Genomic DNA, 14,463 nt, shown 5'->3' with positions numbered 1-14,463 from the left:
GGCAGAAATAATGACTATGCCTGTTGCTCATTTTTGCATACAAGCGGATTCGTGACTCACCGCAGACTGCTGACTTCTGCGTGGTGGGATGCATTGGCATGTACGCCACTGGAAAGAAGGAAAAAAAAAAAAAAAAGTCAGTCACAGCACCAGCAAGGGTCGGAAGCAACACGCACAGCTAGGCAGACAATAAATAGCACCAACAATGACAGGGGAACAATGACATTTTCCACTCATCATTAATTCTGTTTGCTGAACTTGACAAAAGTTGGCATGGCTGTTGGAGGGATGGCCCTTACACACTGTACACTTGGAAGTCTTACCAAAAAATTATGTTTCTCTCTGCTCTCTGAAGCAGCACTTCAAACAAACTGCATTCTGAAAGCTTTGGTACACAGACTGATACTTCATTTCATCTCTGTAATCAGTGTTAATATTACTTATCTATATCAGCAGAGGCATTACACAGGGAATTTCTCTGGCATCTTAGTTCAGGAAAGCAAACTGTGCTACAGGACATGACTGAAAAAAATGTGCTAAAGCCCTACGGAAACTGATGCGATGTGATAATGGCTAAGTGCTAAAATAAGGCTGGTGGGTTCTACTGCTCTAACAGAAAAAGACTCCAACTGATCTCAGTGGTGTTTCCATGATCCTTTAAGTGCCTTTTACATAACCTGGAAACCCACTGCTCAACTGATTTTCAGAATACCCTAAATGCAATGGAACAATACAGTATCTCTCACTATTGCCATGGACAAGTTACTTGAAATCTCACATCCATACCCTCTCAACTCCCACATGTCCCCATATACCATTCGTTTCTCTATTTTCCAAATGGCCCTGAGGGAGAGGGAAAAAAAAGTTAATTGAATCTCAATAACCGAGATGATTTTCTTTTACTTGAATGTGCAAAATCATTTGGAAAGAAGTAAAAAAGACTTCCAAATCTTTCTTCTCATGTGACAGACTTATTTTGCACAGAATTGCAAAGCAGCAGTGGTTCCCACAGTTATCTCCTCCCTGAGATAACATCAACAGAAACCAAAACTGTCATCCTGTCCGAGGAACAGTAATATTCAAAAAAAGAGCTGTAACAAGGTCCTCAAGCTGAATTCCCAGTGCTATTTTCTTTTTAAAAGAAATGTCAACCAAACAGCCACCTGGAGCAAAACCAGATGGAAGAGGCTTGCTTTGAATCCGACATCAGGAGCTTCCCTATCCCGCAGCTCGGTCCACGGGCCATGTGGTCAGTATGGATGTACCCTCCAGATCACTGACCGAGGGGGTAGTGGAGTCCAAAGGGGTGGTGGAGAAAATGCTGGGAGGAAACCAGCACCCCATGCCCACAGACAATGTGGGGAGCGGGGCCCGCAGGGTGAGCTGCTGGGAGCTGGTCCCTCCTGCACTCCCCGGAGCCCTAGTGCTTCCGCTTCACTGGCGGCCTGGCTTTGTCCTTTCCCGGGGGTCAGCCAGCATCTGTTTATTCCGCATTGTCTAACCAAAACAGGGCTGTCTTGCTGCCGTAAGACTCCCTCCTTCAGCTGCTTCTCATACCAACCTTGCGGATCTCCATCCGCAATGTTTGTATAAGAGGTAACCGGACACCACCTCTTACGTGCAATTGTCACAGACCCAAGTTATCTTTTCTTCCATTTTACCAGCAGAGGAAAGGGTGCAGCCAGAAATAGAGATACAATGCAAATCAACTTCTGGCTTCATGGCTGATGCTGTTGTGAAGGTCTCGGCAACAGGACATTCTTCGATCACTATAGCCTGCTACGGTGGGATGGGATCCACTTGTCTAGAAGAGGCAAGGGAGTCTTTGGCAGTGGGCTGGCCAACTTAGTGAGGCAGGCTTTAAACTGAAGGACTCGGGGGGCGGGGTCCAAAGTGGCAATGCTCACGCCACTCCAACCAACTGGGGAATAAGACTGGCAAACCAGAGCGGTGACAACTGTTCCTTAGCTAAGTCCGCCCAAGATGTGAACCAGAAGACCAACCACCTCGAGTGTACGTATACCAATGCACCCAGCCTGGGGAACAAACAGGAGCAACTGGAGCTTAAAGGAGGATCCAGGAAACTGTAGGCCCATCACTCTTACTTCAATCCCTGTGAAGGTAATGGAACGAATCCTCCTGGGGGCTATCACAAATCAAATGAAGCATGTGATTGGGAAAAGCCAGCATGGATTCACCAAGGGCAATTGGTGCTTGACAAACCTGATTGCCTTCTATGACAAAGCAAGCTGCTCAGTTGATGTGGGGCGAACAGTGGACATTGTCTACCTGGATTTCTCCAAGGCTTTTGATTCAGTTCCACACAGCCTCCTCCTAGAGAAACTGATGCATTATGGTCTAGACAAGTGGTGGGGAACTAGCTGACAGGCTGCACCCAGAGAGTGGTGGTAAATAGCTCTTTTTTGAACTGGCAACCTGTCACAAGTGGGGTCCCCCAGGGATCAATACTCAGCCCAACGCTGTTTAGTATCTTCATAAGTAAGCTGGATGATGGGATCAAGTGCACCCTGATGACGTTTGCAGATGATACCAAACTGAGTGGGGAAGTAGACACTTTGGAAGGGAGAGCCACCCTGCAGGAAGACCTACATAGGCTGGAAGAGTGGGCTAAGAAGAACCTTTTGAAGTTCAACAAGGACAAGCGTAAGGTTTTGCACCTGGGAAAACATAATCCAGGAGCGCAGACTAGGAACCACCTGGCTGGAGAGCAGCTCTGTGGAGAGGAACCTGGGGGTCCTGGCGGACAGCAAGCTCAATATGTGTGCTGCAGAAGCAAATAAAGCCAACAGGTTCAACAAGGGCATCACCAGCGGAGACAAAGAAGTCATTATCCTTCTCTATTCAGCACTTGTCAGGCCACGCCTGGAATACTGTGTTCAGTTTTCATCCCCACTATACAAAAAAGATGTGGACAGGCTGAAGAGGGTCCTGAGGGGAGGGCCGCCAGGATGATCAAAGGACTGGGAAGCCTGCCATATGAGGAAAAGCTGAGAGAATTGGGTTTGTTCAGCCTTGAGAATAGAAGGCTTAGGGGTGACCTCATCACCATGCTCCAGTACTTAAAGGGTGGCTGCAAAGAAGATGGAGACTCCCTTTTTACAAGAAGTCACATGAAAAAGACCAGGGGTAACGGGTGCAAGTTGCTCCTGGGGAGACTCCTATTGGACTCTAGAGGAAAATGTTCACAGTGAGAACAATCAGCCATTGGAATAATCTCCACAGGGAAGCGGTGGATTCCTCAACATCAGACACTTTTAAGATTCTGCTGGACAGGGTGCTGGGCCATCTTGTCTACATGGTGCTTTTGTTTATATGGAGCTTGTGCTAAGAAAGGTTGGACCAGATGATCCTTGAGGTCGCCTTCCAACCTGGTATTCTATGATTCTATGATAGTATGGTTCTATGAGTCTTTGAAAAAAATGCACTGAATGCCTCTGCTTTTTCTTTCATCCCTATTAGTCAGATGACCATCTTCAAGAAGAATTGGTTCAATGTTTTCTTTAGACCTCCTCTTGCTATTAACATATTAAAAAAACCCGCTCTTCTTGTCATCTAAAACCAACACTAGCCAGTTTCAACTCTAATTGAGCTTTGGCTTTTCGTGTCTTCTCCCTGCATAAATTGCCTGCTCCTGCGCTTCTAAAAGGTGCTTCTTAAAGACTGACCAGCACTCATGAACTCCTGATCCCTCAACGGCAGAATCCCAGGGTACTCTACTGAATAGCTTAAACTTTGCTCTCCTGAAGTCCAGGGTAGAAACTATGCTGTCCTTTTTTCTCATTACACTGGCAATTTTAAACTCAGTACTTTCATGATCACTGTGGCCAAGACAGCCACCTACCATCACATTCCCCACAAGTCCTTCTCTATTCACAAACAGCAACTCCAGTAGGGCATCTTTCCTAGTTGGTTCCCTGCGTACCTGTGACAAGGAGTTATTTCCTATAATCTTCAGGAATTTCCCAGACCCGCTCGTCACGGCAGTATCATATTCCCAGTTGATGTCTGGGAAGTTGAAATCTCCCATAAGGACAATGGCTACCAGTCCAGAAATTTCTCCTAATTGCCTACAGAATAACTCATCAGTGCTTACATCCTGGCTGAGTGATAAGTAGTAGACACTCACTACAACATCTCCTTTGTTTCCCATCCCCCTAATCCTGCCCCAGAGGCTCTCAATCACATCATCTCTGACTGTGAGGGCTGTGCAGTCAAACCTCTCCCGTATATACAGTGTAACACCTCCACCTCATCTGCCCCACCTGTCCTTCCTGGACAGCCTGTAGCCCTCCATCTCAGGACTCCCGGCATGACACTTGTGCCACCAGGTCTCGCTGACAGCAATGATGTCATAGCTCTGGGAATGGACCAAGGCTTCCACTTCATCCTGGTAGTTTCTCCTACTGCCTGCTATTTTGCATTCTATGGTATGGCATTTTTTAATTGTATATATTGTCTTGCATAGTATGGTGTTTATTTTTTGTAAGTATTGTATCATATGGTATGGTTTTTATTGTATTTTATATACTGTACTTTGTATTGTATGGTGTTTAATGTATGGTATGGTGTTACACGATATGGTATTGTAATCTAATGTATTTTGTATTATACTGTATTTTGTATTTTATACATGGCATTTTACGTATTGCATTCTATTTTATGTGTTTTCTTTAATGTATTGCAATGGTATGTATGGTATGGTGTGTATTGTATTTTACAATGTGTATTGTATGCATTGTATTCTATTTTTTCTATGGTATGACATGTATTGTATATACTGTACTGTATGTAGGTATTGTATGTACTGTATGTTGTGTATATATTGCCTTGTTTATTGTGTGCTGTGTATTGTCTACTGTGTGGTATTGTATGATACGGTATTGTGTGGTGTAGATTGTCTTGTGTATATTGTGTTGTAGGTATTGTATTTTGTATTGCGTTGTATTTGCTATTGCATTGTATTGTATGTGTTAGGGTGTTTATGTTGTGTTCTGTTGTGTCGTATTGCACGTATTGTATGTCATGCTACAGTATTTACTGTAATGTATGTATTGTATGCATTGTGTTGTATAGTATGTATTGTGGTGTATTTTGTAGTGTATGGTATGCATTCTAAGATATTGTGTTTATTGTATTGTATGCAATGTCTTGTATGTACTGTATTTTGTATTTTATTGAATTCTGTATTGTGTTTTCTATTGTATTTTGTATCGTATGTATTGTACATAGTGTATGTAGTGTATGGTAGTGTGCATCTTATTTTCTCTTTTGTATCCTATTTTGTATTGTTTTTATTTTGCATTGTATTTTATGTATTGTAATGCATGGTATTTATTGTATTGCATGTATTTTCATGTATTTTGTAATGTACTTTGTAATGTATTTTGTAATGTATTTTTCTGTTGTAATGTATTTTGTATTGTATTGTATTTTGTATTGCATTTTATATGTGGCATGGCCGGTATTGTACGGCTTGTATTGCACTGTAGTATTGTACACTATTTTGTACAAGAGTATAAACAATAGGTATTGTATTCACTTGTGTATTCATTGGTATTAGCGAGACTTAGCGGAATGAGTCCCACAACAGGAGTTCTGGGATGGAGGGCTACAGGCTGTATTGTATATATTGTATTTTTTATTGTATCGTATGTATTGCGTTGCATTGTGTTGTATTGCATTGAATGTATTGTATTTTGCACAGTACTTTGTATTGTTTGTGTAGTATGGTATTTATTGTATTGTATGTATCCGCCTGGACCAAAGTTCAGTTAGGTCGAACAGGAAGAGGGCATCTGTCACAGGTATGTATGGTATGGTATTGTACTTGGTATCGTAGGAGTTGCATTACAGTTTGCATTGTATTGTATGTATTGCAGTGTATTGCATGTAATGTATTTTCTGTTGTATTCTATGGGATGGTATGCATTGTACATACTGTATTGTACGTAGTGCATTGTATGCTACATATTGTATTCTATGGTATGCTATGTGTTGTATGCTGTGGTATGCATAGTATGGTATTATACAGTATGGTATTGTACGTACTGCGTAATATGATATGTACTGTATTGTATGTAATGTATTTTATATTTTTTGTACTGCATTGTATGTTTAGGGGTTTTTTGTATGCTACAGTATGGTATGTATTGTATGTGTTGTGTTTTATTGTGTGGTATTTATTGTATCATCTGCATTCTGTTGTATTGTTGTTTGTATTGTATTGCTTGTATTTTGTTTTGTTGTATTTTGTATTGTATGCATTATTGTATGGTATTCTATTCTGTAACGTACAGTATTGTATGTATTGTATTTCTTATTGTATTGTATTAACTTGTATGTACTGTATGGTATGGTATGTGTTCTGTACTGTGTATCGTGTTGTATGTAATGTGTGGTGGTGTGTTCTGTGTTGTAGGTATTGTATGTATTATAATTCATCTTGCATTGTCTTGTTTGTATCGTATGTGTTTTGTTCTATTGTGTGGTATGGTATTTATTGTCTTGTATGTATTCTATTGTATTTTGTTCTTATGGTACTTTCTTTTGTAATATATGGTATGGAGTGTATTCTATGTCTAGTAGTAGTGCATCGTGTGGTATGTATTGTACAGTATGTATTGTATGGTATGTATTGTATTGTAGGTTATGTAGGTATTGGGGGTATGGCAGGTATGGTAGGGTATTGCATTGCATTGTACGTTTTTGTGTTGCATGTATTGCATTGTGTGTATCGTTTCGTAGGTACTGCTCTCAATCCATTCTCCGACCAGCCTGTAGTGCTTGGGATTGCCCCAACCCATCATGTGCAGGGCCTTACACTTGGCCTTGTTGAAGGTGGTTCGTATGGGCCCATCTCTCAAGCCTGTCAAGGTCCCTCTGGATGGCATCCCTTCCCTCCAGCATGTCGACCACACCACACAGCTTCGTGTCGTCAGCAGACTTGCTGAGGGTGCACTCGATCCCACTGTCCATGTTGCCGACAAAGATGTTAAACAGTGCCAGTCCCAATACCGACCCCTGTGGAACGCCACTCATCACTGGTCTCCACTTGGACATTGAGCCATTGACTGCAACTCTTTGAGTACGACAATCTGGCCAATTCCTTATCCACCGAGTAGTCCATCCATCGAATCCATGTCTCTCCAATTTAGAGATAAGGATGTCGTTTGGGACAGTGTCAAATGCCTTGCACAAGTCCAGGTAGATGGCATCAGTCATTCTTCCCTTACCCACCAATGCTGTAACCCCATCATAGAACGTCACCAAATTTGTCAGGCACGATTTGCCCCTAGTGAAGCCCTGTTGGCTGTCACCAATCACCTCCTTATTTACCATGTGCCTGAGCACAGTCTCCAGGAGGATGTGCTCCATGATCTTGCCAGGCACAGAGGTGAGACTGACCAGTCTGTAGTTCCCTGGGTCTTCCTTGTGTCCCTTTTTAAAAATGTGGTTATGTTTCCCCTTTTCCAGTCTGTGGGAACCAGACTGCCAGGGCTTCTCATATATGATGAGAAATGGCTTAGCCACTTCATCTGCCAGTTCCCTCAGGACCCGCGTATGTATCTCATCGGATCCCATAGACTTGTGCACCTGCAGGTTTTTTAGATATTCTTAGAGCTGATCTTCTTCTACCGTGGGCAATTCTTCATTCTCCCAGTCCCCGCCTTTGCTTTCTGTGACTTGGGCAGTGTGGCTGGAGCTCTTGCTGGTGAAGACTGAGGAAAAAAAGTTGTTGAGTACCTTGGCCTTCTCCATATGCTCGGGAACCAGGTCTCCCATTTCATTCCAGAGGGGGCTCACGTTTTCCCTTGTCTTTCTTTCATCACTGATGTACCTACAGAAACTTTTCTTGCTGCGCCTGACGTCCCTGGCCAGATTTAATTCTATCAGGGCTTTAGCTTTCCTAACCTGATCCCTGGCTGCTCAGACAGTTTCTCTGTACTCCTCCCAGACTACCTGCCCTTGCTTCCACCCGCTGTAGGCTTCCTTGTCGTGACCGAGTTTGCCCAGGAACTCCTTGTTCATCCATGCAGCCCTCCGGGCGTTTTTGCCTGACTTTTTCTTTGTTGGCATGCATCGCTCCTGAGCTTGGAGGTGACCCTTAAATATTAGCCAGCTGTCTTGGGCCCCTCTTCCCTCCAGGACTTTGTCTCATGGTAGGCTACCAAACAGGTCCCTGAAGAGGCCAAAGTCTGCTCTCCTGAAGTCCAGGGTAGTGAGCTTGCTGTGTGCCCTCCTCACTGCCCCGAGGATCTTGAACTCCACTGTTTCATGGTCACTGCAGCCAAGGCTGCCCTTGAGCTTCACATCCCCTACCAGCCCCTCCTTGTTGGTGAGAACAAGTTCCAGCATGGCACCTTCCTCATTGGCTCCTCTATCAATTGGAGGAGTGAGTTATCATCAATGCATTCCTGGAACTTCCTGGATTGCTTGTGGCCTACTGTGTTTCCCCTCCAACAGATATCAGGGTGGCTGAAGTCTCCCATGAGGACCAGGGCTTGTGAATGTGAGGCTACTCCTATCCACCTATAGATGGCCTCATCTGCTCAGTCCCCTTGGTCAGGTGGCCTGTAGCAGACCCCCACTATAATGTTCCCTGTCCCTCTGCTCCCCTAATCCTGATCCATAAGCTTTTGGTCAGCTCCTCATCCATCCCCAGATGGAGCTCCACGCACTCCAGCTAGTCATTGACATAGAGAGCCTCCTCATCTACCCTGCCTGTCCTTCCTAAAGAGCCTGTATCCTTCCATTCCAAGACTCCAGTCATAGGAGCCATCCCACCACATCTCTGTGATGCCAGTAAGATCACAGCCCTGCAGGTGTGCGCACGTCTCTAACTTCTCGTTTGTTCTCCATGCTATGTGTGTTTCCATAGAGGCATTTCAGCTGGGCCCCCAATGAGGCTGACTGGCTGGCTGGAGTGGTTGGAATTCCTTTGATGTACCTTACTGGTGTTTCCCTGTTAGTTCCTTTTACCGCAGGAATGGATTGTATGGTATGTGTTGTATGGTATTATATGTATTGTATTGTATCCTATGTATCGTATTATACCTTATATAACATATCATGTCATACTGTATCATATGTATCATATTTTATTCTATCGTATGTATTGCATATATTGTGTACATGGAATTGTATTGTGCTTACAATGTCTGTATTTAATTTATGGTACGCAGTGTACGGTATGCTATTTATTGTATTTTATAAATTGTATTGTGCTGTGTTGTATTTTAGGTGATGTACCGTACATGTAGAATTTTGTATATTATGGTATGGTAGGTGTTGTACGGTAGGTGTTGGATGGGATTTTGGTTTGTATTATGTTTTGGTTTGTACTGTGTTTTGTTTAGTACTGTATTGTATATAGAGTATGTACTGCATTTGTATTGGGTTTGTGTGGCAAGGTTTTGGTAGCGGGAGGCTACAGGGGTGGCTTCTGTGAGAAGCTGCTAGAAGCTTCTCCTATGTCCGACAGATGGACATGCTCCATGCTCCACATGGACACGCCGCTGGCCAAGATCGAAGTGGTAGTGCATCTGGGATAAAATATTTGTATTTAAGAAGGAGAAAAAAACCCCAAGAGCAACTGCAGCCAGAGAGAGGAGCAAGAACACGTAGGAGGAACAACTCTGCAGACATCAAGGTCAGTGAAGAAGGAGGGGGAGGAGGTGCTCCAGGCACCAGAGCAGAGATTCCTTGCAGCCCATGGAGAAGACCATGGTGAGGCAGGCTGTCCCCCTGCAGCCCATGGAGGATGATAGTGGAGCAGATATCCACCTGCAGCCCGTGGAGGACCCCACGCCAGAGCAGGTGGATGCACCCGAAGAAGGCCGTGACCCTGTGGGAAGCCTGCGCTGGAGCAGGCTCCTGGCAGGACCTGTGGAGACAGGAGCCCACACTGGAGGAGGTTTTCTGTCAGGACTTGTGACTCTGTGGGGGACCCACACTGGAGTAGTTTGTTCCCCTAGGACTGCATCCCGTGGAAGACAGCCACGCTGGAGCAATTCATGAAGAACTGTAACCCATGGGAAGGACTCAGTTGGCCAGGAGTAAGTGCAAGAGAAATGTGAGGAGAAACAAAAGGAAATGGATGAGGAGAAGATGGAGGAAAAGGTGAAGGAGGAGGAGAAGGAGGAACACAAGAAGGAAGGTGAGGATAAGGAGGAGGAAAAAAGAGGACGAAGATGAAAAGGAACAGCACGAGGAGGAGAAAGACGGGAAATGAGCAACGGCGTTGGGTTTGCGTGGCAAGGTTTTGGCAGCGGGGCGGGGCTACAGGGGTGGCTTCTGTGAGAAGCTGCTAGAAGCTCCCCCTGTGTCTGATAGAGCCAATGCCAGCCGGCTCCAAGACAGACCCGCCGCTGGCCAAGGCCAAGCCAATCAGCACCTCTGTGGTAACATATTTAAGAAGGAAAAAAAACAGTTAGAGAGAGCTTTTGCAGCCGGAGAGAGGAGTGAGAAGATGTAAGAAACTCTGCAGAAACCAAGGTCAGTGCAGATGGAGGGGGAGGAGGTGCTCCAGGTGCCAGAGCAGAGCTCCCCCTGCAGCCTGTGGTGAAGACCATGGTGAAGCAGGCTGTCCCCCTGCAGCCCATGGAGGAAGGATGAGGGGGTGTAGAGATTCCACCTGCAGCCTGCGGACAACCCCACGCTGGAGCAGGTGGAGGCACCTGAAGGAGGCTGTGGCCCGTGGGAAGCCCACGCTGGAGCAAGCTCCTGGCAGGACCTGTGGACCCGTGGAGAGAGGAACCCACGCCAGAGCAGGTTTGCTGGCAGGACTTGTGACCCCGTGGGGGATCCACGCTGGAGCAGTTTGCTCCTGAAGGTCTGCACCCCATGGAAGAGACCATGCTGGAGCAGTTCGTGAAGGACTGTAGACCGTGGGAGAGACTCCATGTTGGAGCAGGGGAACGATGAGAGGAGTCCTCCCACTGAGGATGAAGAAGCGGCAGAAACACCGTGAGATGAACTGACCGTAACCCCCATTCCCCGTCCCCCTGTGCCGCTGAGGGGGGCAGAGGTTGAAGCCAGGAGTGAAGTCGAGCCCGGGAAGATGGGAGGGGTGGGGGGAGGTGTTTTAAGAGTTGATTTTATTTCTCATTCCTCTACCCTGTTTTGCTTAGTAATAAAGTAGATGAATTCCCTCTCTAAGTTCAGTCTGTTTTGCTCGTGACGACAATTAGTGAGTGATCTCTTCCTGTCCTTATCTCGACCCATAAGCTTTTCGGTATACTTTTCCTCCCCTGTCTAGTGAAGGAGGGGAGTGAGAGAGCGGCTCTGGTGGGCACCTGGCCCCCAGCCAGGGTCAACCCACCACAGCAAGAGGAGGAAGAAGAGGAGGTGGAGGAGGAACAGGAGAAGAAATAGGAAAAGCAACAGGAATAAGAAGAGGAAGAGGAGAAGTGTAGGAGAAGGAAAAAAAAAAGAAGGAGGGACAGGAGGGTGAGGGGGAAGAGAAAGAGGAAGAGGAAGAGCAGCAATAAAAGGAAGAAAATTAAGAAGAAAAGGAGGAGAAGAAGAACAGGAGGAAGAACAGGATGATGAGAAGGAGAAAGAAAAATTTGAGGTAGGAGAAGATGAAGAGGAGGAGAAAGGGGGTGAAGAACAGGAGGGGGAGGAGAAGGAAGCAGAAGGAAGAGGAGGAAGTAGAAGAGGAGAAGGTGGAAAAAGAACAGAAGGAACAGGAGGATGAGGATAAAGAACAGGAGGGTAAACAGAATAACTGAGTAACAGGAAGAATAGGACAAAAAAATGAAGGAAATAGGAGGAGGAGAAGGAGGGGTATAAGGAGGACTGTGAAGAACAAGAAGAACAGGAGGAGGATGAACATGCAGAGGTGTATGAGGAGGAGGAGGAGGAAGAACAGGTGGACGAGCAACTGGATGAAGACAAAAAGGAGGACAAAGAACAGGAGGAGGAGGAAGAACCGTAGGAAGAACAGTATGAAGAACATGAGAAAGAACAAGACGATCAGGAAGAACAAGGGCAGGAAGAGGAGGAGTACAAGGAGGAACATAAAAAGGAAAAGAAGGAAGGACAAGAAAAGGAGGAACAAGAACAGGAGGAAGATGAGAAAGAAATGGAGGAAGAGAATGAATAGGGGGAGAAACAGGAGGAGGAAGAAGAGCAGGAGGACAAACAAAGAGAAAGAGAAGAAGAAGGGGGAGGAGGAAGAACAGGAAGAGGAGGAAGAAGAGGAAGAACTGGAAGAACAGGAGGATGAAGAATATGAGGAAGAGAGGAAAGAAGAGGAGGTGGAAGAAGAACAGGATAAGGAGGAGGAGAATAAAGAAAAAAACAAGGAGGAAGAAATAAAGGAGGAGAAAGGAAAGGAGGAGGAGGTTGAGGAGGAACAAGAACAGGAGGAGGAAGAGGAAGAACAGGAGATGGAAGAACAGGAGGCAGAGGACAAACTGCAGCAGGAGGAGGAGAAAAAGGAGGAGGGAGGAGAGGAGGAGGAAGAGCATGAGGAAGAACAGGAGTAGGAGGAGGAGGAAGAACAGGAGGAGGAGGAGGATGAAGAACCGGAGGAGGAAAAGTAGGAAGAACAGGAAAGAGGAATAGGAGGAGGAGGAAACACCTCCAAATTCACTCTAGAGTGTCAGCACATCACAGTTATTGGATGGAGTGCATGCTACATCCGTTCGTCCATGAGGATTCACTAAATCCAAGCCTACTGGTGAAGCTGTTACTCACAGGAGTCGTTCCATGTTGTGGCTATCACTCCTCTTGGGAACAGACAGGAAAGCTCTGGATGACAAAGGCTGTCAGGATGCGCTCCAGAAACAGAAGACCAATGCAAGAAGATCCCCATCACCTAATCGCATAGAAATAATTCTAGCTCAATGAAATGACTATTGAAAATGAACACACAGAAGAGCATCCGCCATTAAAACTCTTTCAGCAGTAGTTTTAACTGCTGCAGGCTGATGACTTTACCATCACTGTCACAGGACCCCAAAAGAAATAATAACTGGTAAACAGTAACTCTACCCATAGCCCATATCTATCTAGCCTTCAAAGGTAGGAAAGCTCAGCCTACAGCTCTGGAGGTCTACACCAGCCTACACTTATATCCTATGGCTACTTTCTGGATGGTCTGTCCAGAAAGTCAGATCATAATTACCTTTGAAAGAGGATGGAACTGGCAGGGTGGGGGGGGAGGCAGGTGGAGAAAGAAAGGGAGAAAGGGAGAAAGGGAGAAAGGGAGAAAGGGAGAAAGGGAGAAAGGGAGAAAGGGAGAAAGGGAGAAAGGGAGAAAGGGAGAAAGGGAGAAAGGGAGAAAGGGAGAAAGGGAGAAAGGGAGAAAGGGAGAAAGGGAGTGGTGGAAAAAAGGGAAAGAATAGGCACACAATTTAAAAAAAAAAATGAACCAAGCTATTCTGAAGGCCAGCTCAGCCTAACTCACTTTCCCCAGCAAAAAGCTGTGCAGCTTGGAGGGAAACAACCCTGACTTTGGTGCTGGGATGCACACATATATCAGAGTTCAGATCTGAAACAGCAGCAAAAGCCTGACATGGCTCCTTTTCACTTTCCTCATACCCATGTGTATGCTGTGACTTCTTCATTTCCCTGAAGTCCTCCCAGGCTAACAGGGAAGTGGCTTCTGTCCAGTCTATGTGCTATGAAGAGAAACGCTTTTGACCACTAAGGGGGCAGCAAACAACTGCATTTGCAGAAGCAAAGCTGCACCTTGGCTTTGGAGATACCCACAGCTCCACTAAGACCCAGGAGCCCCTGGCACCCTGGCATTTGCTTGGTCCTGAAGCCTTGTGGAGCCTGCCAGCACTGGGGAGCCCCAGGGACAGAAGCAAAGGACACTGGTAAACCCCCACGGGATGAGTGATGAGGGCTCTGTTCTTCCTTCTGGCCACAAGAGAATGCCCTGGTCCATGCCAGGACAGGGCATCTCTCCTCCTCATCACCTGGGGGAAGGCAAGGCCTGAGGAAGGCCCTGGGTGCTGGGCTCAGCACAGGCGGTGTGACCGGGAGCGGGGTCCCGTCTCCTGCCAGGTGCTGGCCTGGCTGATGCGAGCTGCTCCCATCATGCAGCTCCACCTGCCCAGGGCTGTGGCTGACAGCACACGCAGACCTGCACTTTTGGCAGGATTGCGGATCCAGAGCAAATCCAGGGAAGCTCCCCTCCTGTCCTGTCCTGTTCCTTCCCCTTCGTCCTCCCTTCCCCTTCCGTCCTCCTCTCCCCTTCCCTGCCCTGCCCTGCCCTTCCCTGCCCTCCCCCTCCCTGAGAAGGCCCAGACCTTATGAGAGCACTTAGGGATGGCAGAGCTGTGCACACACCTTGCTCTGCTGAGAGAACAGCTCCAGGTGAAATGGCCCTTCTCAAAGGCCATCCCTCTGCAGGCCCAGTGTCCCGGCTGGTGGAGGAACAGCTGTGGTACACAGGAGCAAGGGGCACACGGCACCTCCCTGAGGAAA

General features: G+C 46.4%; 1 long non-coding RNA gene across 1 annotated transcript; it reads right to left on the bottom strand.

Annotated features, from left to right (window-relative positions):
• Positions 1 to 14,463, bottom strand: LOC129209437 (uncharacterized). Its single transcript, XR_008578076.1, has 3 exons — positions 14,326 to 14,463; positions 12,724 to 12,844; positions 1 to 108 (listed from the first exon to the last, which is right to left on the bottom strand). It is a non-coding gene; the product is annotated as an uncharacterized LOC129209437 (long non-coding RNA).

This window comes from Grus americana, chromosome 8 (assembly GCF_028858705.1).
Source record: "Grus americana isolate bGruAme1 chromosome 8, bGruAme1.mat, whole genome shotgun sequence".
Lineage (NCBI taxonomy): Eukaryota > Metazoa > Chordata > Aves > Gruiformes > Gruidae > Grus > Grus americana.
This window is presented reverse-complemented; position numbering and strand designations above follow the sequence as displayed.